The 26466-nt window shown below is 53.6% G+C and overlaps 1 protein-coding gene and 1 non-coding gene across 3 annotated transcripts in view; one reads left to right on the top strand and one right to left on the bottom strand.

Moving 5' to 3' along the window:
* ZNF423 (zinc finger protein 423) overlaps window positions 1–26466 on the top strand; it is a 343000-nt gene that overhangs the window by 146191 nt on the left and 170343 nt on the right. The window lies entirely within an intron of this gene.
* On the bottom strand, window positions 11894–11966 carry TRNAG-CCC (transfer RNA glycine (anticodon CCC)). Its single transcript has one exon. It is a non-coding gene; the product is annotated as a tRNA-Gly (tRNA).

Here is a 26466-nt window from a genome sequence, read left to right as displayed (position 1 = left end):
ACCGTCTTCAGCAGGTGTCGGGGTGTGGGGAGGTGTGGGTGTATTTTGCTAGGTTTTGCCTAATTGTGGAGACCCACTTCCTCACTTGATACTGGGCCTTATTTTGTATCTTCGAAACACTCTGAAGGGTTTCCCAAGGCCCTACTAACACTACCCCACGTGGCCCTTAGGAATGACCTAAAATTGGCTGCATGGTTGCTTTTATGTTTGCAGTGACCCCGGGTACCTGCCCTGGCCAGAAGGCATCAGTCCTTCCTGGAAGGATGAGGCTAGGGGTAAGGGGGCGCTCTCCCTTCCCTCGAGGCCAGCGTGAGTCCTGCATGGGATTACCCCTTGTGGGAGAGGAAGGTGTAGGGCATTTAACCCTTGGGAACCCATGGGGTGTAGAGAGACAGGACGAAAAGGCACATCAGAGGACCTCACAGTGCCTGGCAGCACAGCTTGTCATCCCATCTGCAGAGGAACAGAGATTGGTTATTTTTACCACATGGGCAAAAAAGTGCTCTGAGAAGTGGCTGGAGGTACAAAACCGCGTGTGCAGTTGGGTGTTTTGCAAATCAAATCCTGCTGAAAACGTCCCTTGTGGTCAGCTTTAGTGGGACCCCTCCATAGCCATTTGGCAGAGTGAAGACTCGTGCTTTGTGACGGGCACTCACTGTTCCACTCGTTGGAACCACTGGGTGAGATGGTGCTGACCCTCCAGGGCTTTAGTCACCACCCCACTCCTACTTTCCCTCCCTCCTTCCCTGCTTTCCATTCACCGTATATTAAGCGTTCTTATTCCCTGTGCTTACGGTGGGCACAGAACTGAACAGGGCAGGGTTCCCATGTTAGAGATGAAGAAGCAGTGCAGTAGACACCGGCCGGGGCTGCCCATGAAGCTTGGCTATAGCCTTGGCCCTGTACTGACTGTGTGAGCCTGACCAAGTAATCGACCTGTTCTGAACCATCATTTACAGAATGGGGACATTGAACTGAACCATTGCCTTGGTCACAAGGCGTGGAGGCACATCCAGACTGGCTTGGGGATAAACCTTCAGGCATGGCTGGAGCCTTAAGGGATACCCCCCTCATTTCTTCCCATCTCTGCTTTCCTCTTGGCTTCATTCTCAGCCAGGCTCTTCCTAAGAGGGGGCAAGTTAATCCCCGTCCCCTCAGGGCTCTACACTCAAATCCTCCTTGCTGAGGTGGAGCGTCTCTTTCCTGCAGCGTAAGAAAGTCTCAGGGCTTGCTCTGATTGGCCCAGATTGGTGACGTGTCCATCTGTAAACCAGTCTCTGTGGCTGGAGGATGCCATCTATTTGGCCAGGACTGGGGAATCTGAATCACATAGAAGGGTGTTTGCTCAAGGGAGATAGGGTTTTTCTTACAGAAGGTGGGCACGGGTGCTGGACAGGCTAAAAAGCTTGGAGCACTCCACCTCAATCGTTGTTCAGTTGCTCAGTCACGTTTGATTTTTTGTGACCCGTGGACTGCAGCATGCCAGGCTTCTCCGTCCTTTGCTGTCTCCTGTTGTTGCTCAGACTCATGTCCACTGAATCGATGGTGCCATCCAACCGTCTCATTCTCTGTTGCCCGCTTCTTCTCCTGCCCTCAATCTTTCCCAGCCTCAGCGTCTTTTCCACTAAGATGGCTCTTTGAATCAGGTGGCCAAAGTATTGGAGCTTCAGCTTCAGCATCAGTAAGCATCCTTTGAACTTTGCTCATGCATCACACATGCTCTGGAGCCCCACTGCCTGGATTCTAATCCCAGTTCTGCTTCTTACATATTATGTGACATTGGGCAAGTTACCTATCTCTCTGGGTTTCTGTTTCCTCATCTTTGAAGTGGAACCAACAATGGTACATATGCCTCACAGGGTTGTTATGAGAATCATATGAGTTAACCCATAGAAGGCACTCAGAGCAATGCTTGGCACATAATAAGCACTTAAATAAGTGTTAGTTAGCTATTACTGTTTTCAGCTTCCCTGGTGGCTTAGCAGTAAAGAATCTGCCTGCCAATGCAGGAGATGTAAGTTCGATCCCTGGGTCAGGAAGATCCCCTCAAGAAGGAAATGGCAACCTACTCCAGTATTTTTTTGCCTGGAGAATTCCATGAACAGAGGAACCCGGTGGGCTGTAGTTCAGGGAGTCTCAAGAGTTGGACGAGACTTTGCGACTAAACCACTACCAGCACCATTACTGTTTTCATTCATTCATTCACTTCGTCATTAAGTCTTTTGCGCTCAGATAAGTGAATAAATCATAGTCTCTGTTCCATAAGAGAGCTCACTGAGGTAGTCTATTCAGGAGCTAGTTACTAAGCACTTGCTATGTGCCAGGCACAGTGATAGGCTGTGGGCACAGGGGTGAGGTATTTTTAATAATTCTTCATTTCCCATCTAAACAGCATGGACGATAATATTTTCTACAGAGAGACTGCATAAAGAAAGTAGACGTGGAAATGTGCTAAAAATCTGGAAGTGGGCTTTTATCTCGTAGGTTGCCAGTGGGTGGGCATCCACCCACCTGTCAGTGGTTGTACACCAGTGCTCAGCCCCCTCCTTGTCCCTTTCTGGAGCCTTCTTCCCTGTGAGGCTAATCCCTTCCATTTCTGTGCTTGCTGCCAGCAAGACGGATGGGGTGGCTTCAGGCCTTCTCTGCCCTGGAGGGAGTCCCCAGGTGCCAGTTCTTGGTGGGCACCACTGGGTCCAGTGGACCGGTTCGCTGGCCCTCTGGGGCTTGCTTCCTTGTGAGGTCTTAGGCCTGGGTCCACTGTGGCCTCGCCGGATCGCTTCCCGCAGCTCTGTGCTCCAGAGGTGCTTGCCTGGGTTCTGAAGGAGAGAGGATGGGCAAGAAGAAAGCCTCTCATTTTCTCCCTTCCAGCTCATGGGTGGGGCTGCTCACACGTGAAGTGTTCTGCATAAGAAATGGGGCAGTGGGGCAGCAGGACCGTTTCTTTAGCATCAGGAGAAACGAAGCAATTATTCCGCGCCTGGCTTCAAGCTGAAAATCATCCCAAAGCCCCTTGCCTTGTGCTAGCCACCCTGCCGACCCCTTCTCAGATGCCCCTCTGACCCCTTCTCAGATGTGTCATCTTGTAATAGCCTCGGCCTCTCTGTTGGATATGTACTTTGGGGATCCTTGATTTTTACCTGTCAAGAAACTGAGGCCCAGAGATGGTCAGTAACTGGCTCAAGCACACCCAACCAGGTGGGAAACCACGCGTGTCTGACCACAGAGTCAACTCTTGGCCACCGAGTTGTACTCTCCTGTGGAGAGAACATTTGCAGAGACTCAAGTGTCTTCCCAGCTCTTTGTACAGTTAGAAATTTCAGAATTCAGAAATTGCCGAGAAGGCGAGGGTCCTGGTAAGACTAGAGTATATCTTTGTAGTACAGACTCAATATATGCATGTATTGACCCAGAGGACATCTTTAGGGGCCACGTTCACACTTCTTTCTGAAGGATTCCCCTGTCCTGGTCTGAGCAAATCCCTCCCCACTAAGGAGCCACCACTGCAGACCCCCTCCTGGTGACCAGAGGCCCAGAGTCAACAGCAGTGGGCCTGCTTCCGAGAAGGAAGTAATCAATGACCCTGGTGAAATACCTGGGTCTCAGGCTGGAGCCGTTGGCTTCGAGGGGAGGTGGCCCCTCCTGTCTGCATGCAGTCCCCAGTGGCTGCGTCTGGCAAGACAGGAATTGGTCAGCAGGAGTTCATTAAGTGTGCCCGCAGACCTCCTGGCCCCTCTCTGCAGTCCCCTCCTCCCCGCTTCGCTGCCCTCTCCAGCCGAGGAGTGCTGGGGAGTCTGCCCCCACCCACCCCACTGGCTGCTCTCCTGGGCCACAGCTGGTTGCAGTTCTGCTGGACCCTCCCCAGGCCTGGGCCTGGCACACAACTCAATCTTGGGCTGTGGGGAGTAGCAGGGGAGGAAGCGCCCTCGCTTTTCCATTTTCCTTATTGGAAAGCTGATGGCTGACATGTCCTGTGCTCTGGCAGGAAGGGAGAGGCCCTCTCTTTGGGCCCCCTTGTTTCACAGCCTCCATCTGCCTCTCTGCAGAGCCTTGTTCTCGCTGGGAAGGATGTTCAGTGCCGTGGTCTGTGTGCCCATGCTGGGGATGGCTGGGCGCTGCCTAGAGTTCTGTTTTGGGGCATGAATAACTCATCTGCTTAATCCAACAGGGCCTCGTTGCTGCCTCCTCCAGAACCTCTCTGGAATGCATTTTCACGAGAGCTATTTATTATTATTATCATTACAGCTGTTATTAATGGTGATGGGGTGGGAGCTCTGAGGAATCTTTGGGAGACGACATCACACCGTGGAAAGGAAAGCAGATCAATGGATCTCTTCAGTGCTGGGCTCAGGTTCTCTCTGTGATCTTTGGCAATGAACCTATTTGTGAGCCTTAGTGTACCCTTCTGTGAAATGGAGCCACTGAAGACTCACCTGTGTGGTGATGGGAGGTTCAGAGGGGTCATGAGTATGAGGGGCCAGCATGCCGCTTAGCACTCTGGGGCTGCACCCGGTGAATGGTGGTTCTGTTTGTTTCTTAGCCTGGAACAGGGCACCCCAGAGGGACCGGAGGGAGTGGGGCAGGGTGTGGAGAAAAGACAGCTTTCCTGGTGGATGGTGGATGGAGCTGCGCAAAACAGCGCAGGCTGCAGTGCCTGGGTGGACCCCAGCGAGGTGCCACCATGGACCTTTAACTGTTGAGCCACCTGTGTCAGAGCTGAGTCACTGCCCCAGGAGCCTGTGGGGCCTTGTGGGGTCCAGAGATGTGGCCACTGTAAGGGAGGACCCACCCCGGTTTTTCTGTCTAGGGAAGGACACCGCCTAGCTGCTCTGCACAGACCCATCTCCAGCTGGCCACCTCCTCCAGCAACACCCCAGCCCGTTGCTGCCCTTTGTCAAGTTATGTAAAGATGTCAGCAATGGTGCCACAAGCCTTTGGGACCCCTGCCGAGTGCCACATGCAGTTTGCTCACTCTTAGGGTCTTCTGGCCTCTTCCAGGGCATTCTTGAGTGAAGGGAGAAGGACCAGGTCTTCTCTTATCTCCCTGATACTGCGGGCAGCTCCAAACCCGTGCAGGTCACAAGGAGGAGTCATCCTAGGGAAGGGGACATTGGGCATTTCTGAAAACACTGTAGGAAAATTCTCTAGGGAAGCAGCATGTCCTTGCCCAAATTCTTTGTTATACAGCACCAGCTGGGACCCATGTCCTGACAAACAGGAGCAAATGCCACTAGTCCCGCACCCAGGCCTCCAGGGCCTCCTCCTGTGTTTGTGTTCACAGCCAGGATCTCTTGAGGTCCCTGGGGTGCTGGCTGCAGGAGCCCAGTGAGGGCCAGCCCATCCCAGCCCAGCTCAGGCTCATCTTGATGTCTGTAGTGCAGCCACGGTCAGGCTCCCGACCCTCTGGGAGCCACAGGGCTACCCCGAAGGTACTGAAAGAAAAAAAAATCCTACAACTTACACTTGTCTTCTGCTCCCATCTGTATCACCTGTGAATTTGTAAGTTTTTTTTTTTTTCTGTTTCAGTGAGTCACGCGTTGATCACGTGAAGAACACAATTACACCCCATTGTTTGGGTACAGGCTTTAAGAGCATCACTGCTTTTGCCACCCCGTCCAGGCATTTCTTCATCTATGAAATATACCTGGATTCTCATACCTGGGGAAGACCCAAGCCTCATTCAGCCTCCGGGGGAGCCGCCTGACTGGCCAGCAAGGTGTCTTCGGAATGGAGACCCGCTGTCGGCCTCCTGGGCCCCACACTGATGGACTTCCCTCCACCAAGCAAAGAGGGCGGGCTCCCATGTGTCTTTTCTGTTGCAATTATCTCCCTGACTCCTCCCCCTGATACAAAAGGCCCAAGTTTGGGTCCAGAGTAAGTTATTTGTAATGCATTTTCAGAGTCCATATTGCAATATTAGCCATGACTGTCTGCTGTGTAAAAAAAGGGGGAGTTTGCGTTTGAAGTTTAATCCAGCTTCTACTTAAGCTCAGTCCCTGGGCAATCCTTTTTTCTGCCGCTGAGCTCAAACAGCCGGTCCTCAGGTTTGATCTGCTGCCCCACGGAGCCCTGCCCAATGTGAATTTGAAGAGTTTTTTTTCCCCTCTCAACCAGGGAGACTTGCAAAAAAAAAAAAAAAGTCGGTGTGGTCTGCAGTGACGGCCCACCGTGGGTCCCTCCATGAGCCTCTCTGCTGCTGGGGGCTGGGCCCACCTGGCTTCCAGCCTTCCGAGGTGGGGGCTGAATCCCCTCCTGGGGTCTCCGAGGAGCCCCTTTGAGCTCTCGCTGCTGGTGGACGGCAAGCACTGGGGAGTCTGGGAGTCCTGTCTGGCATGTGGGGGGCAGAGAAAAAGGAGGGAAAAAAGAGAGGAAAATGAAAGGCTCGAGTTTGTCGGGAACTGGTGCTGGCGGTGGAAACAGGAGCCGCAGCAGGACGGAACCTGGTGGCCTTCAAAACTTCTCTTCTCCCCTCTCGCCACACGACTCGGAGGATGCAGGCAGTAATTAAAGGCCCCCCTGGCTCCTCATTTTCTGTGCCCATGTCTTTGATCTGGCTCATGTTGGGCGGCTATTTTCATTGTTCCTGCCTTTCTTTCATTCTTTTTTGATGGCAGAAATGATGATCTTTGATTCCAGAGTCGGAGGTGGGCAGGAGAGTGTTACAGGTCTTACATAATGCATCTTTCACATCTTATTTTTAAACGTGGGCATAATCAGGGCTGGGCAGAGGCTGGGCTTGATTTTAACCCATGTTCGGGGAGAAGCGGTTGCCTGCCCCCGTGGCGCTGGCTTGCGGGTAGGTGGGGACAGGCAGTCGTGTGCAACTGAATGAAAATTACTAGAGGAAGCCTTTCCCCCTCCACCCCTTTCTAAATATAACCTGAAGGGAGTTTTTCCTAATTGTTCCCTTATGGCCAAAGATGTGCTGAGAGTGAGCAGGACAAGGGAGGCTTAGCCCGCAGAGCCTGGCTTCTCTTGGTGGCTGTGTGGGAGGCCTGCACACTGTTTATTGGTGGATGTTAATAAACTATAAGAGACAAGCCACAGGAGGAGGTATATGAGCTGGTAGCTCAGGTAGCAGAGATAAAATGGAGACGTCTGGCCAGAGGACGGGAGGTGGGCGGCAGAGCCTGGGTGTCAGAGTCTGGCCTGTTTGCACATCCTTTCCTGCTCATCTCCTGAGCACACTCAGAGGGCTTCCCAGCAAGGGCCCTGTGGCATGGACAGAGATGAGAAGATGAGGCCTTGGTGATAAGAAGCCTGTGATCCAGGCCTGCGAGGGGGACGTGTGTGGCTGCTGCCGGAACCACAGGCTCAGATGATGATGCTGGGGGTCGGGCGGGTGAGGAGGCCGGGTGGGGCTGGGTGATGGAGACCATGTGCCTGTGAAGGGGAACGGCTGCTCCCCAGTTCCTGCTGCTGGCTGCCTTGCTGGAGGCTGGATCCGGTGTGGCCCATGCTTCCAGATTTCCACAAGAAGCCGGAAATTCAGGTCTTGATGCGAAGTCTCTCAGAAGAGAGGAGAGGAAGAAGGCTTTCTTGGTCAGAGGACAGTGCTGGCAAAGGCTGGGAGCTGGGGAGGCCTGTGCCTGGAAGGAGTGAGAGGGTGGCTGGTCCCCAAGGCTGCCAGAGGAAGGTGGGGGCCAGCAGGACAGGCTGGAGGGGTCAGGGCAGACTAAGAAGGGCAGTGGCCCGAGAGCATCCAGCTCCCAGGTGGGTGTAGGGGCCTTCCTGGAGATGAGTTCTTTGGGGTCGGGAGAGTTCTGCACGTGGTGTCTGAGGCCAAGTGTCATCCCCGCTGCGTGCCTGGCGCTCATGAGGGTGTGGGCCTCGGGCCTGCTAGCAGGGGGACAGGTTCCTGTGAGAACTGCCTCATACTTTGGCTGGTGCTGATGGTTCATTCCTGGGAGGGTCCGAGGCTGGCCTTCCTGCCCGTCTACTCCGGGCTCCAGTAGCAGGATTTTCACACGCTGCATGCTTCGCTAGGTATTCACTGGGTGCCTCCTGTGTGCCAGGCTCTGTGCCGAGTGGTGGGTGTCCTTCGTGGGGAGCAGGACAATTGACAAATCCCCACGTGACCACATATATCATCAGGGGCCCATATACATCCAGAAGGAAGAGTGGGAGGCATGAGAGAGAAAAATAATCGATATTGAAAATGAGGGTGGAGTGCGGAATAGGAATAACGGGAGATACAGTCCAGAGAGAAGGCTCAAAGTCCTGGAGGCAGGGGATGTTTGGCGAGTTGGGGGACTGTCATCAGGCGGTCTTGGGAGCGTGGTGAGCATGGGGGTGGACTGTGGGGATCAGGCCCTATGGGGCCTCGTGGGCCGAGGTGGAGCTGGGGCTGGGGGTCTCGGCATCGTCAGCTTCGCTCTCTGAATTGCTCTGAGGGGGTGGGTGTGGGCTGGTTGGGGAGGCCGGCGTGATGGTGCAGGTGGTGGGAGGGGAGAGAAGGGGGTGTCCTAGACCGTGAAGCTGACAGGACCAGGACATGGACTGAGCAGTGGCAGCCAGCGAGTGTGGGGTCCAGGGTGACCCATGGTTTCTGGCTTGGGCACCGGGGTGAGCAGAGAGTGGGGAGGCCTGGAGGAGGACCAGATCCTTCCCCCGTTTTGACAGCACTGGGAGGGGCAGGGGCCTGGGCAAAGCTGGTGGGGACAGTGGGGCTCGAGTGTGAGGAACCCCGGCCTGTCAGCCGCTCGACCCCAAAACCCCACCCTGCAAGAGGACAGGGCGTCCCCTGAGCCATCCCCTGCTAGGCCCATCCAGTCCTGTCACACACGTCGCCTGTGGTGAGGGGACATGTTCCATGAGACTCCAGAGCAGTTAACACATGTTGGGGTTGGGTGCTGCCTGGCCCTTGAAGATCTTGCCCTGGACTCCCTCTTTGCTGCCTTCTGGAGGCCCCCTGCCAGCCCTGGGGCTGGCATCCTGCCCAGATGGAGGTGGCCTGTCCAGTGTGGCTGTTCCCTTGCAAATCCTCCTGGCCCGCCTGGCCAGGCCTCTGAGACCGGGGACAGCCAGCAGCTGTGGGAATGGCGTGTGTGCCCCTGCCTTTCTGGGCTGACGCAGGAGGGCTGTCTGTTTCCTCTTGCCGTCCAGGCTGCACACAGATCTGCTTTGCCTGGTGTGTGCACAGCCTGGCGGCCAGCCCTCAGACTTCCCTGCCTGACAGGGCCCACTCATTTATGACCCTAGCCTTCGGCAGCTCCCGCTTGCAGCTGGGTGGGGGTGGGAGTGCTTCCTGTCTAGCCTGCATGGAGGGGCCTTGAGGAGGCTCAGGTTGGGAAGGACTTTCGTATAGCTGGGGATTCTGGGAAGACAGAGCTCCCAGGGGGGCTCCATAGTCCTCATGAGCTGGATTTCTGCTGTCAGTCCACAGCGGCTCCCCTAGATGTGCTCTTTGGGGTTGAGGACCCTGATGTCATGGAACCACTCACCCCCTGACCAGCACTTTGGAGGACTCAGCTTCCCCTTTCTTCATCCTCATCCTGAAAGCAGGCGTTCCAAGAGAGATGTGGCCGGGGCTGAGCTGGTGACGGGGAAGCGTATACACCACTGTGTCAGATGGCTTTTCTTGCAGCCTGGGGTCTTTTCATTTCTGCCCTGTTCTCTCATCATCCAGCCTGTGGGCTAATTAATGGCATGAGCTTCCTCATAATAGTTTATAGATGCCCCCTTGATCTTCCCCATGGTGATTTGAGAATCTAAATATCCCTGATAGGTCTGTCCCTGTTACTGTAGTTTGACAACCTGAGAACTCAATAGATGAGGCAGAGACAGCAGTTAGTAGAATTTGGGTAACAAGGATTTTTTTTCCAAAGCACTCGATCTCCCTGTCTACATCCTTTCTCTACATCCTGGCTCCTTATTCATGCACACGTGGGTTTGCAGGATTAGAACCAGAGGGACTCTAACACATTCTCCTTCTTTGCACAGTGAGTTCATGGCCTGACCTGCCTCCAGAGTCCGTGGTCCGTATAGCAGCTGCTCCTAAGGACCATGTGAGGGCCCAGCCCGAGGTGTGGAGAAGGTGCTGACGTCATGCCTGGCACACTGGAATTTCCCAGGAGGCCTCTCTTCTTTGTGGACCCTGGTCTGGTCTCCCTCTGCAGACGCTTGTCTTTGTGCCTGGGCACAGAGGGAAGAATTCTGAATGTGGGATCAGGAGAACTGAGTTCTAGCCCTGGGTTGCCACTGGGTGGCTGAGTGAACATGGCCCTTCATCCCTTGGGTATCAGTGGTGAGGTCCATCTCACGCACCACTGACATGTCAAAATTTGCGGCTCCAAAGAAGGAATGTCCTCATGTGAAGAATGAGTGTTAAGTATAAGAATATACTACTTATGCAAAGTTCTTCCTTGTGGCTCTTAGCCCATCTTTAAAATGAGTGTGAAATAAGTGAAATAGGTTTTACTTCGTAATTACTGGCGTAATTTTCCTACGTTGTCTTGTGTCCTGAATGACATGGTCAGCTCCATGCGGGGCCTTCTCGGCTGCGGCCAGCACTCACTGTGCACAAGAGAGCTCAGTAGGTGCTGCTGAGCGAGAAGTCAGAGGGCAAAGTGAGTGGCAGGCGCCGGGCACACCTCTGCTCCCGTCCACAGGTTTATAACTGGAGAAGAATACAGATGGATGGCCAGGCCGATTCTCTGGTCCTCTAGGGACTGAAGCTCTGTAGCCTGGAGTGTCAGAAACAGGTGGACAAGCTGTTGGGTACGATGCTTCTCAGCTATGACCCTCCCTTTCCTGGGTGAGAGGGGGCGCTCAGAGTCGGCTGGGGGTCCTGGGGGGGGTCATTTCCTAGATGGCCACTGTGCTGAAGTCCTGACACCTTCTCAGAGGCACCAACACAGGCACCAAGTCCTGACACCTCTCAGAGGCTCAGCTGTAATCATCAGTGTTTACAACAGGCCACATCCCCTTTCATCATCACCAGAGCCCTGTGAGGTGGGTATTGGGACCTCATGCCCATTTTCCAGATGAGGAAACTGAGGCCCAGAGAAGTTCTCATTTGCCCAAGATCACACAGCCAGGAGGAAGTGATGGAGTTAAGATTTGAACCTTGCCACCCTCCCTCAGGTTCCCGGTTTCCAAGACCGACCCCTGCGGCTTTGGCCAGCTCAGCTCCCCGACAAGCTTGGCTCTCTCCTCCCATCTCTCAGGCCCTCCTGCCGTGCTCGGCGACATCCCATCTGTCAGAGGTTCTGTTCCGGCCAGATGCGAGGCCCCTCCTGGGACCCCAGGCCGGGGCAGTTCTCCAGAGGGAGGGGAGGAGGGTCCTCAGGCCTTGCGACTGCTCCAGACCCTGGCTTGGCGCGTATGGCCTGGGAGGCTCTGGCAGGCCAAGGGCTCTTCCCTGCGGCTGGGCCTTCTGTGCACGGGTTCACCCTTCTTCCCCTGAGCAGGTGGGGTGGGATGTGCTCGGCCAGCCCCGTGAGCTCCTGCAAGCCCCAGCAGCTCCGCCTGTTCCCTGGCTCCTTTCTCCCTGGTGAAGAGAGGGGCCTAAGAAGTGGGATGGAAAGGGGGGAATGGAGAGAAAGAGGCTCAGGAGGAGGGAATGAGGGGGGAGCAGGCAGAGGAGGCGGGACAGACCCTCTGAGGGTGAGGAAGAAAGGGTAGGATGAGAGCTAGCAGAAGGGAAGAGGAAGCAGAGATGGGGGCCAAGGGGGTCCCTACCTTGAGAAACAGGAGGGGGATGCAGGGGGCTGGGGAGGAAGGGAGGAGACAGCCATGCGCAGAGATAGAGTGTGCCGAGGGGGTGCTGGGTAGGGCGTGGAAAGAATTCTTTCTTTTAATGTTTGTTTATTTGAGTGCCCTGGGGTCTTAGCTGTGGCATGTAGAGTCTTTAGCTGGACATGCAAACCCTTTAGTTGCTGTGAGTGGGATTTAGTTTCCTGACCAGGGAGCGAACCTGGGTCCCCTGCATTGGGAGTGCGGAGTCTTAACCACTGGACCACCAGGGAAGTCCTGGAAAGAATTCCAGTATTGGAAGATTAGACTGTGTGGAGGCTGGAAAGCCCAGCTCACAACCCTCACAGCCTCCAGGAGTGGCAAGCAGGCGCTTGCGGGTGGTGGCAGAGGCCGCGGGGTTGGGCGTGCCCGTGGGCTTCTCTCACTGCACAATGGGCCGGGAGCCGTCACTTTGAAGTCCCTGACATTTGTGGTGAAACAATCTGGTCTGAGGTCTCATTAGCCTCTGCTTTGCTGCACACACTCTGCCATTTAATCTCCCCGTCCGTCAGTCCTTCCAACGCCAAGGTTTGTAAATCTGCACCGTTTGCTTTATGAAGCCTGTCGCTGACGTGATCTTGACAGTGTTAATACACACTTGAGTTTTTCTCTCCTCTTCCCACCCTCAAAAGCATGCAGGAACCAAAGCTTTGCTGCCCAGAGGGAGAGAAGGTGCCGAAAGAGAACCATGTCTCTTTTCCCACTCAAACTTGGAAGCGGCTTAGTCTGGATGCTGGTGGGTTTCATTTTCCCCAAACCAGTGCAGCTGCTGCCGATGCTTAAGACAAAGAAGGCCTTTTGTGCTTTGGCCGTTTCCCCAAACCCACCCTTCATCACTTGCTTCCCTTCCCTCTTGTACTGAGTCCCCCATGTGGTTTTTCTGTGTTGCTCTCCTGAGGCCTGAACCCCTGACTCTCAAAATCTGGGAAGCCTTTTGATCTTCTTACTGGATAGGCCTGTTGTCCCAACTCTGGGGTTCCTTGGAGCTGAGGGACATGAACATTTCTTAGAAAATTATTTCTCTCCACTAGCCTTGACAGACACTGGCACTTGTCTGGCTTAAAGTTTGTGCTTTTACAAATGAAGATGGCTCCAGACCTGCATATTGACGGCTCCTGACCTGTATACTGATGGCTCCTGACCTATATACTGATGGTTCTTTACCTGAATATTGCTGGGCAGACTTGAGACCCAGAGGGAGACTCAGTGGGCTCTGAAGCAGCTGGGGATGGCATCCTTCAACCAGTATTCACAGGTATCTGTGAACATTCGTATGGAGTGAGGATTGAATTTTGTGTCTCAGATTCTCCTAATGGTCCTCGTTCATTTATTCATCCATCCATCCATTCAGTAAATCGATCTCCCCAACTTGTGGGCCAAGGCCGAGCTAATCTGCCAGACCTCTGTGGTATATTTTAAATTTTCAAGGGGAACACAGGAGTACTCGGCATCTGCTGCACATTATAGGAGCTACTAGCTTGAGGTTGTCCACCATTTCAACATTAGATTGCTCTGTATTCCTTTTGATGACTTCACATCTTTGCAAAGCGGGCTTTTGGTGGTTGCTGTGGATAAATCGCAGGTTCTGTGTGAAAACCAATATGGGAGAACAAATGAGGATAGCAGGTCCAATCTGATTCCAAGGCTGGAGAAGTTGTGAGTTGCTTGGCGCAGTGGGAAGGTCTCGAGGGGATGTTAAGCAGGGCAACAGCGTGAGTGGACCTGTGCTCTGCCAAGATCTGTATCTGGACTGGACTAGACACGGGGAATCCTGTTAGGGGCCAATGAGGTGGTCCAGACCAACCAGCCAACAACCGAACAACCAGCCAGCCACAGTGGCTGGGACTCAAGTGATGGAAGCAAACTGGGGAGGCTGGTGGGTGGATTTGAGACCCGCTGAATGCAGAATGGACAGGACTTGGTGACGAGCTATGTAGGCATGAGAGGAGAGAGAGGAAAGGTGTCTGGTGTGGGGACATAATAACAGGGAGAGGACAGAGCTGGAGAGCAGGGCTCACACACGTTACTGATTCCTAACATCTTACAGGATGATTTGATTGCCTACCCCCTTACTGTCCATCTCTCCCACCAGACTGTCAGTCCGAAAAGGGCAGGACTTTGCCTTCTTCCCTGTTGCGTCCCTGTCACCCAGACCACACGCTATACAGAGTTCAGAGGTTCCCAGCTTTCTTGGATCATAATACCTTAGCGTCTGTGATTTTTTTTTTTCAGGGTACCTCTAAGCCAAAAGAATTACTTAATAGTTCCCTTTGTTCAAAGAGTCAGGTGCAAATAACAAGTACTTATGTCCTGAGAACTTGATAGCTGTTTGAACACATACATTTAAAGAAAGAAGTATATTTTCATTTTGCTTTCAGATAATCATACTTATAATTATTGTTTTTGTTCAGTTGCTCAGTCCTGTCTAACCCTTTACGACCTCATAGACTACAGCATGTCAGGCTCCCGTGTACTTCACTATCTCCTGGAGTTTGCTCAGACTCATGTCCATTGAGTTGATGATGCCATCCAATCATCTCATCCCTTCTCCTCCTGCCCTCAATCTTTCCCAGTATCAAGGTCTTTTCCAGTGAGTCGGCTCTTCACATCAGGTGGCCAAAGTCTTGGAGCTTCAGCTTCAGCATCAGTCCTTCCAATGAATATGCAGGGTTGATTTCCTTTAGGATTGACTGGTTTTATCTCCTTGCAGTCCAAGGGATTCTCAAGAGTCTTCTCCAGCACCACAGTTCTAAACCATCAATTCTTTGGTGCTCAGCCTGCAACGAGGCAGACCTGGGTTCGATCCCTGGGTTGGGAAGATCCCTTGAAGGAAGGCATGGCAACCCGCTTCAGTATTCTTGCCTGGAAAATCCCCACGGACAGAGGAGCCTGGTGGGCTACAGTCCGTGGTGTTTCAAAGAGACACAGCTGAGCAACTAAGCACACACACACAGCCTTCTTTATGGTCCAACCCTCACATCCCCACATGAGTACTGGAGAAACTATAGCTTCAACTAGATGAACCTTTGTTGGCAAAGTGACGTCTCTGCTTTTTAATGTGCTGTCTAGGTTTGTCATAGCTTTTCTTTCAAGGAGCAAGCATCTTTTAATTTCATGGAATGTTGTAAAATGCAGGTTCTGGTTCAGCAGGTCCAGATGGGGCCTGGAATGCTGCCCTGCTCATAAACTCCCAGGCAGTGCTGAGCTGTTGGTCCAGGACCATAGTTTGAGTGGGTGACTGAGATGTCTGCTGGGCCACTGTCTTCACTCCTTCCCAAACACCCTTTCGAAAGCTATGTCTGTGCTCTCCACGGAGAGCTTTGCCAGTCCCATGGCATGAATGAGATAACCTCTTGTCCATGTGATACAGTTTGAGGTACCCAACATAGCCGCCCCCTTCTCCTTGAACAGAAATCCTTGCCAGGCCTCATCCAGGGCTCTAAGTGACTGAATTCTTGCATGACTGTCAAACCCTCATCAAGAAGGTGATTGTTCCTGGTTCCTACCAGCAAGGTGATCTCGGTGGACTTGGAGTATGCTAGAAATGCGTGCTGGGGCAGATAGCTAGCTGTTTCATCCTGGCTGTTTTATCAGCTAGAGTTACCTGCCTTCTGATGGCCGTGGACCCATCTTAGGCCCAGAATGCTTAGGACCAGACACTCTGCTGCCTTTCTTGGAGCTCAGTCCCATTGAAGGGAGCTGCTTCCCATCTCCTGGCCTTGATGGTCAGATCTCTCTCGCACCAGCTCCTGGTTGGTTTGGATGTCCGGATCTGGGAAGGTGAGTTTTCTGCTGACATGGGCTGTACACGTCACAGGTATACACTCATACGCGTGTCCATGGATCCTGGTTAGTGCCTGGCAGAGCTCCGCAGCGTAGGTGGAAGTGCAAGAGATTATACCCTCCTGGATGCTCTTTCCCTGGGGAATTCAGTCTATTCTGCTGATCCAGCGAGCACCCAAATGGGGCTCAGGGCCAGAGCTGTGCTGTTCCCGATTGCTGGAGGCATCGAGGATGAGTTGAGTTATCTATCAGTTCATTCATCCCCTCCTGCTCTGAGTGTTTATGCATTCACTGTGGCTGATGTAATGAGTTGGAGGGTCAGTGTAGCTGGAGAAGACCTCCTGGAGGCGGGAGCCCTGTGGGTGTGTGCAACCCTGCATACACGTGTGTATGGAGCAAGAATGAGTGTGTGTGTGTGCATGGACACACGTGCGCCTGCACAGGCCTTGTATATAAGCCTGTGTGCCCAGTAGGACTGTACAAGCGAAAGCCTGGTACCAATAACAGCAGCTTTGGAAACCTCCCTTGCCGGTGTGGATCCCAGGCTGGAGAAAAGAAGCTGCAGTTGGGTAGAGCAGATTTTGTAGCTTGGCTTCATGTGCGTGTGAGCACTTGGGTGTGTTTTAATTAACTAGAACATTTGCCTGGAAATGAGCAGCGGCGGCAGCAGGCGCAAAGGCAGCTGGCAGGAGGGGGCGGGGCGGTGGCAGCCGTGGTGGCGGAGGCCGTGGCAGCCAGGCTCCCGAGCTTCCATGTGACCGGTCCCGGCTGATGGAGCCATGAGTGGTGGGGCGGCAGGCTGCCCCTGGTGCTGGGCATGGGCCCAGCAGATAGGGGATTCTGGGAGTGGCTGAACTTTCTAGAATTCCCAAGACTCCTCCCCACCCCCACCTAATCACAGATGACCAGGGCAGTCATTCCAGCACATGGGTGGGGACATGCGACTCCTGGCATTGTATCCAGGGCGGGCTTTGGCCCCATGAGGCGTGTAGGACTGACTATCCTCTCTCTACTCCCAACCCAGCACCTGGAACATAATGGGACATGTGTACATGTTTATTGTGTGTGTGACTCAATAGATAAAGGCAACCAAGGCTCAGAGAGGCTGAGTGATGTCTCCAGGGTCACACAGCATGTCAGCAGATCCGGTGGAAATGTTGACTCTTGCATCTGGTACTCTTCCCACAGTCCTGTAATACTGGCATGAGGAAATGCATGGGATCATTTCAGGGGAAGATGAATACTCACACCACAGGTGTATGCGCCTCCCCCTCTGCCTCGAGCAGTCCTAAGCTGTCTATCCACCATCCTGTCCATATGGGTGGTGGGAAGGATATTCTCAGGATTTCTTGGGATGGTAGTGTTTTCTCCCATCAAGAGAGAAGTGGGGAAGGGCTGGTGGTGACTGGTGGGGAAGGACTGGGGTGATTCCTTCCTAAGAAAACTTGGTCACCAGTAGCTCACAGACTGTAGTTTATTGAAGAAAATCTCTTCACTTAGACGCTAGACCTCCCGCCACCCTAGATGGCCCTCTCTCTGCCATCAGTCTGTTCTGAGGCCTCATTCTTAGAGTCCACCCCTAGCACCTCCAGGCTGGGCTGTTGCACTGGCCTCCCTGGGTGTCTGCTCTCTGCTTTCTCTTTGTGCCATCCCACTCACGGGCTGTTGCCTGATGATTTTGTTGGAGTACCACTTTATTCACGCTGCTCTCTGTCTAGTGGTCCCGAGGTTGGACTCTAGGGCCACACTGCCTGGGTCAGACGTAGGCTTTGCCCCTCTGTGACTGCAGCAGAGTGGCATCAGCTCTCCGAACCTTGCTGTCCTTACTTGTAAAGTGGAACAGTGCTCTGTATGCACTTTGGCAGCGAGTCATACACACGGCAGGACCACTGACGCTTGTTGAAGACATAGATCGGGCTGCTACCCACCCAAGCGGGCTTCCCTGGTGACGCGGCGGAAAAGAGTCTGCCTGCCAAGCAGGCAACGCAGGTTGGACCCCTGGGTCGGGAAGATTCCCCTGGAGGAGGGCATGGCAACCCACTCCAGTGTTCTTGCCTGGAGAATCTCATGGACAGAGGAGCCTAGTGGGCTACAGTCCATGTGGTCAGGAAAGAGTTGGACAGCTACTGAGGACTTAAACAGCAACAACCCAGCCGAGAGCACGCTGTGCACGGCTTGTGTACACACTGAAAGTCCTGTGGGCACTCTGATTGAGGCGCCCGTGGTAGGAGAGGCTGATGGGACATAAGGTGATGGATGGAAGAGCTAAGTTATGTTCAACTTGACCCTTCCTGGGTGCCTGCTCTCAGATAACATGGAATAACAGGCTGTTTCTTTTTGCTGAATGCATAGCTCAATTTACATGAGGTCAAAGTGCATGTAGTAGGTAATATTGACATCTACCTATAATGTATCTATCTCGCTAACTATCCATCCATCTACTGAAATCGCTTCCATTCTCGTGCCAGCTGTCTTTCTTGCCCTTGTTATTTCCTCTGCCCAGAATGTTCTGTCTACCTGCCCCTTGGCTTTTTATTTTTTCCCCATAAATTAAGACCCAGCCTGAGGTCTTGTCTGCCCCGTGGTGGCATCCGTGGTCAGCCAGCCAGAGCTGACTTCCACCTGACGACACCCTTTTTATGGTCCGCTGTAGTGCCCCTTGTCTCACGCCCTTCCCTCAGTCTCCTTTAAAGAATATGCTCCTGAAGGCACGGGCTCGGGGTTGGTTCCTCGTGGTCACGTGCTGTGCCCAGAAACTGGTGAGTCCTCCTGCCTGGAGAATCCCACGGACAGAGGAGCCAGGCAGCTACAGCCATGGGGTCACAAGAGTTGGACATGACTTGGCGATTAAACCACCGCCACTACCACCGTCCGTGCTGAGTGAACGGAAGACTGGATTGGGATTTGCTGCTGAGGCAGGAAGGAGAGTTGGTGCCTGCACGTGCACGTGCAGGTACACACGCGTGTCTCCATGTGTATTTGCACACATGTGCTTGCTTTGGCCCGTCAGTTTGATGCTTCTCTCTAATTGGATTTCTGAAGAAAGGTGCCTGCTTTAATTTTTAATTAGAAATCAGAGCAGAGAAAGAACGGGCCAGCACTGCAGCTGGGGGTCTTTCTCAACGCTGGAGTTCTCTTTAACAAGCACTCACTGTCCAGGGCGGCTTCTGTTCGGGCTGGACACCATGGCTTGCACCAGTGGGAGTGTCTTAATGCCTACGAAATTATCATGTAATTATTTGGTAATAGGGCATCAGGATTTTGCTTATACAGCAATCTTTCCCTGCCGCTGAAAAAAATTGCCAAGGAAGAGAAGCCAGAGACAACCAGGGCTCTACCTCGGGAGCTGTGGGGCTCGCACGTCTTTTGAAGAGATGGGGTCCCTGCCCTCTGGGAGTCCAGCTGGAAGCCCTTGTACTTTTCTGTGCTCAGTCACTTCAGTCGTGTCCGACTCTTTTTTACACCGTGGACTGTGCCCACCAGGCTCCTCTGTCTATGGGTTTCTCCAGGCAAGAATGCTGGAGTGGGTTGCCATTTCCTCCTCTAGGGGATCTTCTGGACCCAGAAACCCTGGTCTCTGTCAAATGGGATTACCCTGTGACCCATTTCTCCTAGACAGGAGCTGTGTTTAGCATGTTTGCTGTGGGTAAAATGATCTGTGCAGAATGTGTCAGGTGGGGAGTAATTACCTGGGCACCAGGGCGGGGTGAGGAGTCTCACCTGCTGGTGGAAACCTACCCTGGGTTTCTGGGCTCCAGCAAGGACCCTGGCAGGTGGGATGCCCTCACGGTCTGGATAGCCTCCAGGTAGGGCGCCTCCTGGTGGGGTAGCCCAAATACTGCGCATGTAGTGGGGTCGACTGGGGACATTCACATATGCTTGAGTGATTTTTTTTTTTAGGAAGCTTTTAAACTGTGATTCAGTGCTTTGGTCAGGACTTCCTGGGGTGCAGAGCACAGACCCTCAGGCCAGGCGGCCGGGGGCTCCCCCACTTACGTGCTCTGACACTGTGGGGAAATTGCTCTTAACTTCCCTATGCTTCACTTTCCTCTTCTGGAAAGGAGGAATGGCAGCGGATTCTCCCCAGCAGTGTCCCTAAGAAGACTAAAGACAGCTGGTAAAGAATCTGCCCTCAATGCTGGAGACCTGGGTTCAATCCCTGGGTTGGGAAGACCCCCTAGAGAAGGGAATGGCTACCCACTCTAGTATTCTGGCCCAAAGAATTCCACGGACTGTATAGTATAGGTCCTGAATCCCTTATTCACTATTCTGAATTCCAGAAAGCCTGAAACCAGAAGTTTTTGGTCCATCTAGTCAAAGCTATGGTTTTTCCAGTAGTCATGTATGGATATTAGAGTTGAATCATAAAGAAGGCTAAACACTGAGGAACTGATGCTTTTGAATGGTGGTGCTGGAGAAGACTCTTGAGAGTCCCTTGGACAGCAAGGAGATCAAACCAGTTGATCCTAAAGGAAATCAACCCTGAATCTTCATTGGAAGGACTCATACTGAAGCTGAAACTCCAATATGTTGGCCACTTGATGCAAAGAGCTGACTCATTGGAAAAGACCCTGATGCTGGGGAAGATGGAAGGCAGGAGGAGACGGGGACGATAGGGGATGAGATGTTGGATGGCATCACTGACTCGATGGACATGAGTTTGAGCAAACTGCTGGAGGTAGTGAAGGACAGGGAAGCCTAGCGTAGATGGGGTCAGAGTCAGACACGACTTAGTGACGGAACATCAACAACAACCACCTCTCCTTTGGCAGCAAAATTTGACCTGGCTGATGTGAACCATTAAATTATAGAGTTTAATTTATGGTGGTGAATTACATTTTGCTGCAGAAATATCAGTGTGCTCAGTTGCTTCTGAGGTATTCCCAGATACCAAGGAAAAGGCAGTCTGTCACTTATCTAGAACCTGAAGATGCCTGCATTCTGGAACACGTCTGGCTTTGAGAGTTTTGGGTAGGGGATTGTGGACCGGCACGTGCAAGATATACGGGGCTTCACACACAGAATCCTGCTCAGTCGGCACTGGGCAGAGCTGTCCTTCGACCTCATCAACAGAACAGCGCTGCCTGACCTCTGTCCCTCATGGCACGGCTGGTGCACCCGGGTAGGAGGTGGGATGCCCCGTAGCAGGTTGATTTGTGTTTGGGACACACAGGGAGGGCTGACTCTTGCTGGCTCCAGGGGCTGGCCGCTGGATTCCATGCCCATGGTTTGTGTCTGTTTCGGAGGTGCCTGCTGCCAGTTCTGTAGCTCCCTGAAAGATCCTGGGCCTGAAGGAACCCCTTCACACATCGTCCTCTGCCTCCCCTCGGGGGCAGCCGTCCTCCTGTTGGAGGGGCATTGCCTGGTGCCTGCTGACACCATTTCTCCGGTGCCCCCCGAGCGGCCCGGCGCGGCTAATGAGGATGCTCGGCCTTCCTAGCCGTGAGAATCCTGTTGGCTCCGACACCACCTTCCGAAGGGGCTGCCGGGTGTGGAACGGCATGTGCCTGTGAAGGAAGGCAATTAGGAAAATTGGAGGTAACCTCCCTTTATTTGCACATTTCTCTTTTACTCCCGATAAGACGTGGTCCTTTGAGATGCTCGCCCCCACCCCCACCCCACCAGTGTTTCTGGCCTGACTCCCTAAGGGAATTGAACATTTTTCTCACGGGGCAGTGCCTCAGCTTGGTCCTCCAGGTGCAATCCATTCACACCGCACCAGCTTTTCAAAGAGCTCCTCCTCCTCCCAAACACAAAAGATGCTTTAACTGTCTTGCCTCAAGCCAGCGTTGTCAACTAGCTGTACTTCTCTCTTCTGTTTGGGTTGTAAAACCCAGCAATTAAGAAAATTCCTGCTTCAGATTAATTGTAGCCTACTTAGGCTGGGAGCGAGGCAGTGCGCCATGTCACCGGAGTTTCACGGCTTTTGAGGCAGGGGGAGCTGGAGCGCTCAGGGAAACCCAGTCTCAGAGAAAGGAGGGCCGTTGTCGCCGATGGCACAGGGGGCAGAGTGAGACAGGCCTGGGATTCAGGGCCCAGAGTTTCGTCCCCCTAGCTGGATGGTTTTTTCATCTGAGCTTCTCTGCTGGGCAGGTAGGAGCATCCCTGGCAGCCTGTGAGCGGGCAGACACCCCCACCCCATCCTTCCTGGGCCACGTGGCCCGTGGGGTGTGATGTCTGAGTGTGGATGAGCGCAGATTCCGTGTTCTGTCTTTGCGGGGAGCCCTTGTGGATGTCTGCACTGGTCTCTCTTGCAGAAGCAGGTTGTCCGAGGGTTAGAGGTTAGGAAAACCCTGACCAGTTGCCTACTGCGTGCTGTGTGCTATGTTGGGTGGCCAGGATGGAGGCAGACAGCTGGAGCAGCCGCTGCCTGCATGCTGCCTGCGTGTGGGGCCCTGGAGGGAGCACCCCGTCCTAGCACTTCTCCTGTGGCCACAGCCCAGGTGTAGGAGGGGTGGGCAGGTTGTGCCTGCCCTTGGCCTCTCACGCACTCCTCCCCGGCAATCCCACCTGTGGGCCTGCTGGTGGCAGTTTATAGAGCATCCACACAGGGTTCTGAAGAAGGAACTGGCAGCCCACTGCAGTGTTCTTGCCTAGAGAATCCTGTGGACAGAGGAGCCTGGTGGGCTGCTGGCTGTGGGGTTGCACAGAGTCAGACACGACTGAAGCGACGCAGCAGCAGCACCCGGACTCCGTTCTCCTCTGACCCTCACTGCGGCCCTGCGAGGTGAACCAGAGCCCCAGTGAGTGGGAACCGAGGCTCAGGGCGGGGGCGGGGAGTGTAGGGCCACACGGCCCAGAAGCAAGAGGCAAGACCAGCCGGGCCTCTGCGTGTGGTGTGACACGGTGGCAGGTGGGGACAAGACTGCCAACTCCTTTTTTCCCTTGTGGTTTTCTTCTGAGTCCTTATTGTAAGAGAGTGAAACCCGGGGCTCTCTGAGGGGCCTCTGGGTCCACCCTCCTGCGTCAGCCTGGCTGGGCTGCACGCTCTGGGCCGCCTCATTAGCTGCCTGCTGGGCTTGGTTCAGGGACCCTGGAGGGGAGTGTGAGCCTGAGTCTATGGGGACGCCTGTCCTGCTGAATCTGAAAGAGGAAGGGTGCCCCTTATCCTGCCCATTGTGTGTGATGGCCTAGGGCTCTGTGGATGCCCGTGGAGATGAGTCGAATTTGAGGCCCTCCTTTTTTCCCCCTACCACATTCCCTGAGCTTATTTCTCCCTCAACCACACTCCCTGAGCTTACTAAGGTCTACCAACTGGGCCTGGGGGCAGACGCTGAGCTAGACACTTGCCAGACAGCATCCCCTTCCATCATCAAGTCTGGGAGGGAGGCATCCGTTTTCACTGTCTCCATTTTGCAGTTGAGGTTTGTGGCTCAGAGAGGGGAGGTCACTTTCCCCAGGTCACACAGCATGCATGTGACAGGGCCAAGCTTCAACCCAAGCCCATGCATTTGGCCCCCACTGCCCATGCTTCTTGTCTCCTGGGTGGCCTGGGGCTTGATGGGAGCAGGGCTGGGGGAGCCTGCAGGATGTGGGACCTGTAGGCATTGGCGGCAATGGAGCTCGTTTCCCAGGTTTTGCTGCCCATGCTGAGGCTGCCTCAGGTGGTTCTGAGTCTCCTGGGTGTGGGCCCTGCCAGTCAGATGGAGACGGGTATTCCTACAGGACTGGTCACAGCCACTGCCAACGCAGTGGAACCTGCTGGCTGGAACCACGTCGAGGTCCGTTTTCTGAACACTCCTTGGGGGTCCTATAGCACAGGTCTCAGGAGCTGCCTGGGTCAGGGCTGGGCCAGGAAGGAGGGTAGGAGTCCCAGCCTAGGACGACTCCAGCCTTGCAGACTCAGCCCCCATTAGGACTCACCTGGGAGCTGTGGCAGCTGGAGTCTCCCACCTGCACCATTTCTGGGCCTCAGTTTCCAAGTCTGTGGCATGGGCAAGGGCGGTTCCTGACTTCTCCTTGACATGGGAGGTCCGGGGGTATTGAGGCCTTCGTGAGCCACTGTGGGGAAGGGCTGCCCTCCTGGGTCTGGGGTGGGTTGAGTGGCCTGATCCTCCCGTCCCAAGAGCTGCTCGCTAGAGATGGTCCTCAGGTGTCAGTTTCCTCCATGGGGCCTCTGGGTGGACTTTACAGTTTGGAGAGCAGGCTCTGCAGAAACTGTTGCCACGGGAAGGGGCAGGAACGCGGCCTTGATCCAGGCAGACTCGTTTGCAAGCCGCTTGCCACAGAGAGCCCAGTTTCCATTTCTGTGACTTGAGGATAACATTGGCACGGACCCAGGTTGCTGCTGTTCAAGTCAGAACCTTCCCAGACTCCCATCGTCCTGGTCATTTACTCCTTGCATGCATGCTAAGTCCCTTCAGTCGGATCCAACTCTTTGTGACCCTGTGGGCTGTAGCCTGTCAGGCTTCTCTGTCCATGGGGTTCTCCAGGCAAGAATACTGGAGCGGGCTGCCGTGTCCCCCTCACTACACCCTGTTTAATGTCTTTGATTTACTTTTAAAATTCTCCCTCCTTCACTCGAGGGATTGGGGTTGGGTAAGACCGTGAAAACTACGAGACGATGAGCTGTCTTCTGGTTGTGTCACTAACCCACCGTCTGACCCCCTCCTGGGTCACCAGGCCCTTGGTTATAACGGAGGCAGTGGCAAAGGCTGATGCAGTTTGTTCTGTGCGGGGCAGTGTGCTGCACTCTCCAATTTAGTCCGCATGGCGTTTCCCTGGGGCTGGTGCTTCTTCCCATTTTATGGAGGAGGAAGTGAAGGCTCAGAGCTAGTGAATGGTGGAGCCAGGGCTGAACCCAGACTAACTGAGGACCCATGGGGCTGAGCACCCAGGGCTCTAGGGCTGCGTGTAGGCCGGCTAGAAGATAAGCTTGGCATTGGCAGAGGACCCTTGTTCCAGCCTCCCCACCAGGTCTGGGAGTGGCCGCTGGCCCAGGCTTGCCCTGGCACCAGATACCCCCTTTTCCCCCTTGGCCCCGGCCCCTCTTCCCTGGCCTTTTGCTCCCCTTCCTCAGTTGCCCTAATGACTTAGCCCAGGTGGCAGGTTACGTGGAGAAACCACTCCAGGGAAATAAGAGTCCTTGCTACCAGCCTGGGCCTCAGGTGTGTGCACAGCGGCCCTCCCTGGGGGTCCGGTGAGCTGCGCCTGCCCCCTCCAGTTGTTAGGAACCTGAGAGCGGTGTGCCTGCGTGTGTGGTAGAGTAACTGTGTGCATGTAATTGTGCACGCATAGAACTGCACACATAGAACTATGTATATCGAACTGTACGTGACGTGTGACTTTTTGCAGAACCGTGTGGGTATGTGACTGCCGTGTGTGTAGGTGTGTGTGTCTGTATGTGCGTTTGTGCCCGCCTGGGAGGCTGGAGGTAATGGGGGAGAGGGGGATGTTGACAGTGTGGGGCCCTAGGAATGTATGGTTGGGGCAAGTGTTAACCTCCTTTGCTGGCTAAAACACACTTTGTAGAATAGAGTTACACGTATGTTTGGATAATTAGAACAAAAGCCGAGAGAACAATTCCATTCAAAGGGACAAAGTGGGGAGGTGGGGGCCCACCAAGATCTGGGGGGCCGAGTTCTGTCTCCCCAGCTCTCCCCTGCCTTTGCTGCGTTTTGATCGCGCTATTTAGAAAATCCCTTTGTTGTAGGATAAACTGACATTGGCCCTCGCGTTTCTGCTGTGAAGTTTGCTGTGTTCCAGGGCCCACTCGGGACAGCCAGGCCATTAGGAGCTGATTAAATGAGCTAATTTTAATTTGTTCAGTGGTTACAGATGCAGAGACCTTTCCATGCCCTTTTCTTGAGGCTCTATTTATTTATTAAATTTTTTTCTGAAAAGTAAAAGACCTTCAGGACTCCCTTTTCTCTTCCCATCCCCCTTCAAAAATAAACATGTGAAAACATTTCAAATAAGAACTTCAGCTGGGAGAGAAGGCCTTGGATATGGGCTTAGCTGCCAGAGGTACCAGTTGGGGGTCTCCCTGGTCTGGAAGTGGGGAGGGGGTTCGGAGCTGCTGGGATGGGCCACCCACCAGGGCTGGGAGAGAGGAACTTGAGATTTAGTAGAAGTGATCCAAGACCTGAGTTTCGCCTCTAGGTCTTCGCGCGTGCTGGGGCTGCTGCGTGGACCTCTGTCCTCAGCCCTGCGTCCTTTCCTTGGCTGATTCTTACTCATCCTACTGGTCTCAACGCACAGGCTGCTTTTTCTAGGAAGCTCGTTGCACCCCAGTCCCCATTCTCCCACTGCCCCGGGGACGTCTCCAGTCATAGCAGATGTCAGCACATGCAGAACGTCTGTCTCTTTCAGGAGGCTGTGAACTCCGTAGGGCAGGAGCTATGCCTGCGCTGTCTCCCCTCACACCTCCAGCACCAAAGTGTTCTAAACACATCCTCAGCATCTGTTGAAGAGATGAATGGATGAACGGGTAGATGACGTCTGCACTGACTGAGTGCCGCTGCACACCGAGCTCTTTTTTTAATTTAATTTTTTTGAAATATAGTTGATTTGCCACGTTGTATTAGTTTCTGGTATACAGAAAGGTGATTTGGTTATATATATGTGTATACATATATATATTCCTTTTCATATTCTTTTCCATTATGGTTTATCACAGGATTTGGAATACAGTTCCCTGTGCTATACAGTAGGACCTTGTCGCTTATCCATTCTCTCCATAAGAGCTTGCATCTGGTAATCCCAAACTCTCAATCCATCCCTCTGACCCCTCGGCCACCACAAATCTGTTCTTTATGTCTGTGAGTCTGTTTCTGTGAGTCTGTTTCTGTTGTGTAAATAAGTTCATTCATTTCATGTCTTAGACTCTGCATGTGAGTGATATGTGTCTTGCTCTTTCTGACTTACCTCACTTAGTGTGCTAATCTCCCAGCCCATCTGTGCTGCGCAGGCGTCACTCTTTCACTCTTCTGTGTGGCTGAGTGGCGCTCC

This window comes from Ovis canadensis, chromosome 14 (assembly GCF_042477335.2).
Source record: "Ovis canadensis isolate MfBH-ARS-UI-01 breed Bighorn chromosome 14, ARS-UI_OviCan_v2, whole genome shotgun sequence".
NCBI lineage: Eukaryota > Metazoa > Chordata > Mammalia > Artiodactyla > Bovidae > Ovis > Ovis canadensis.
The sequence above is the reverse complement of the archived record's forward strand: the minus strand, read 5'-3'. Positions and strand labels throughout refer to the sequence as shown.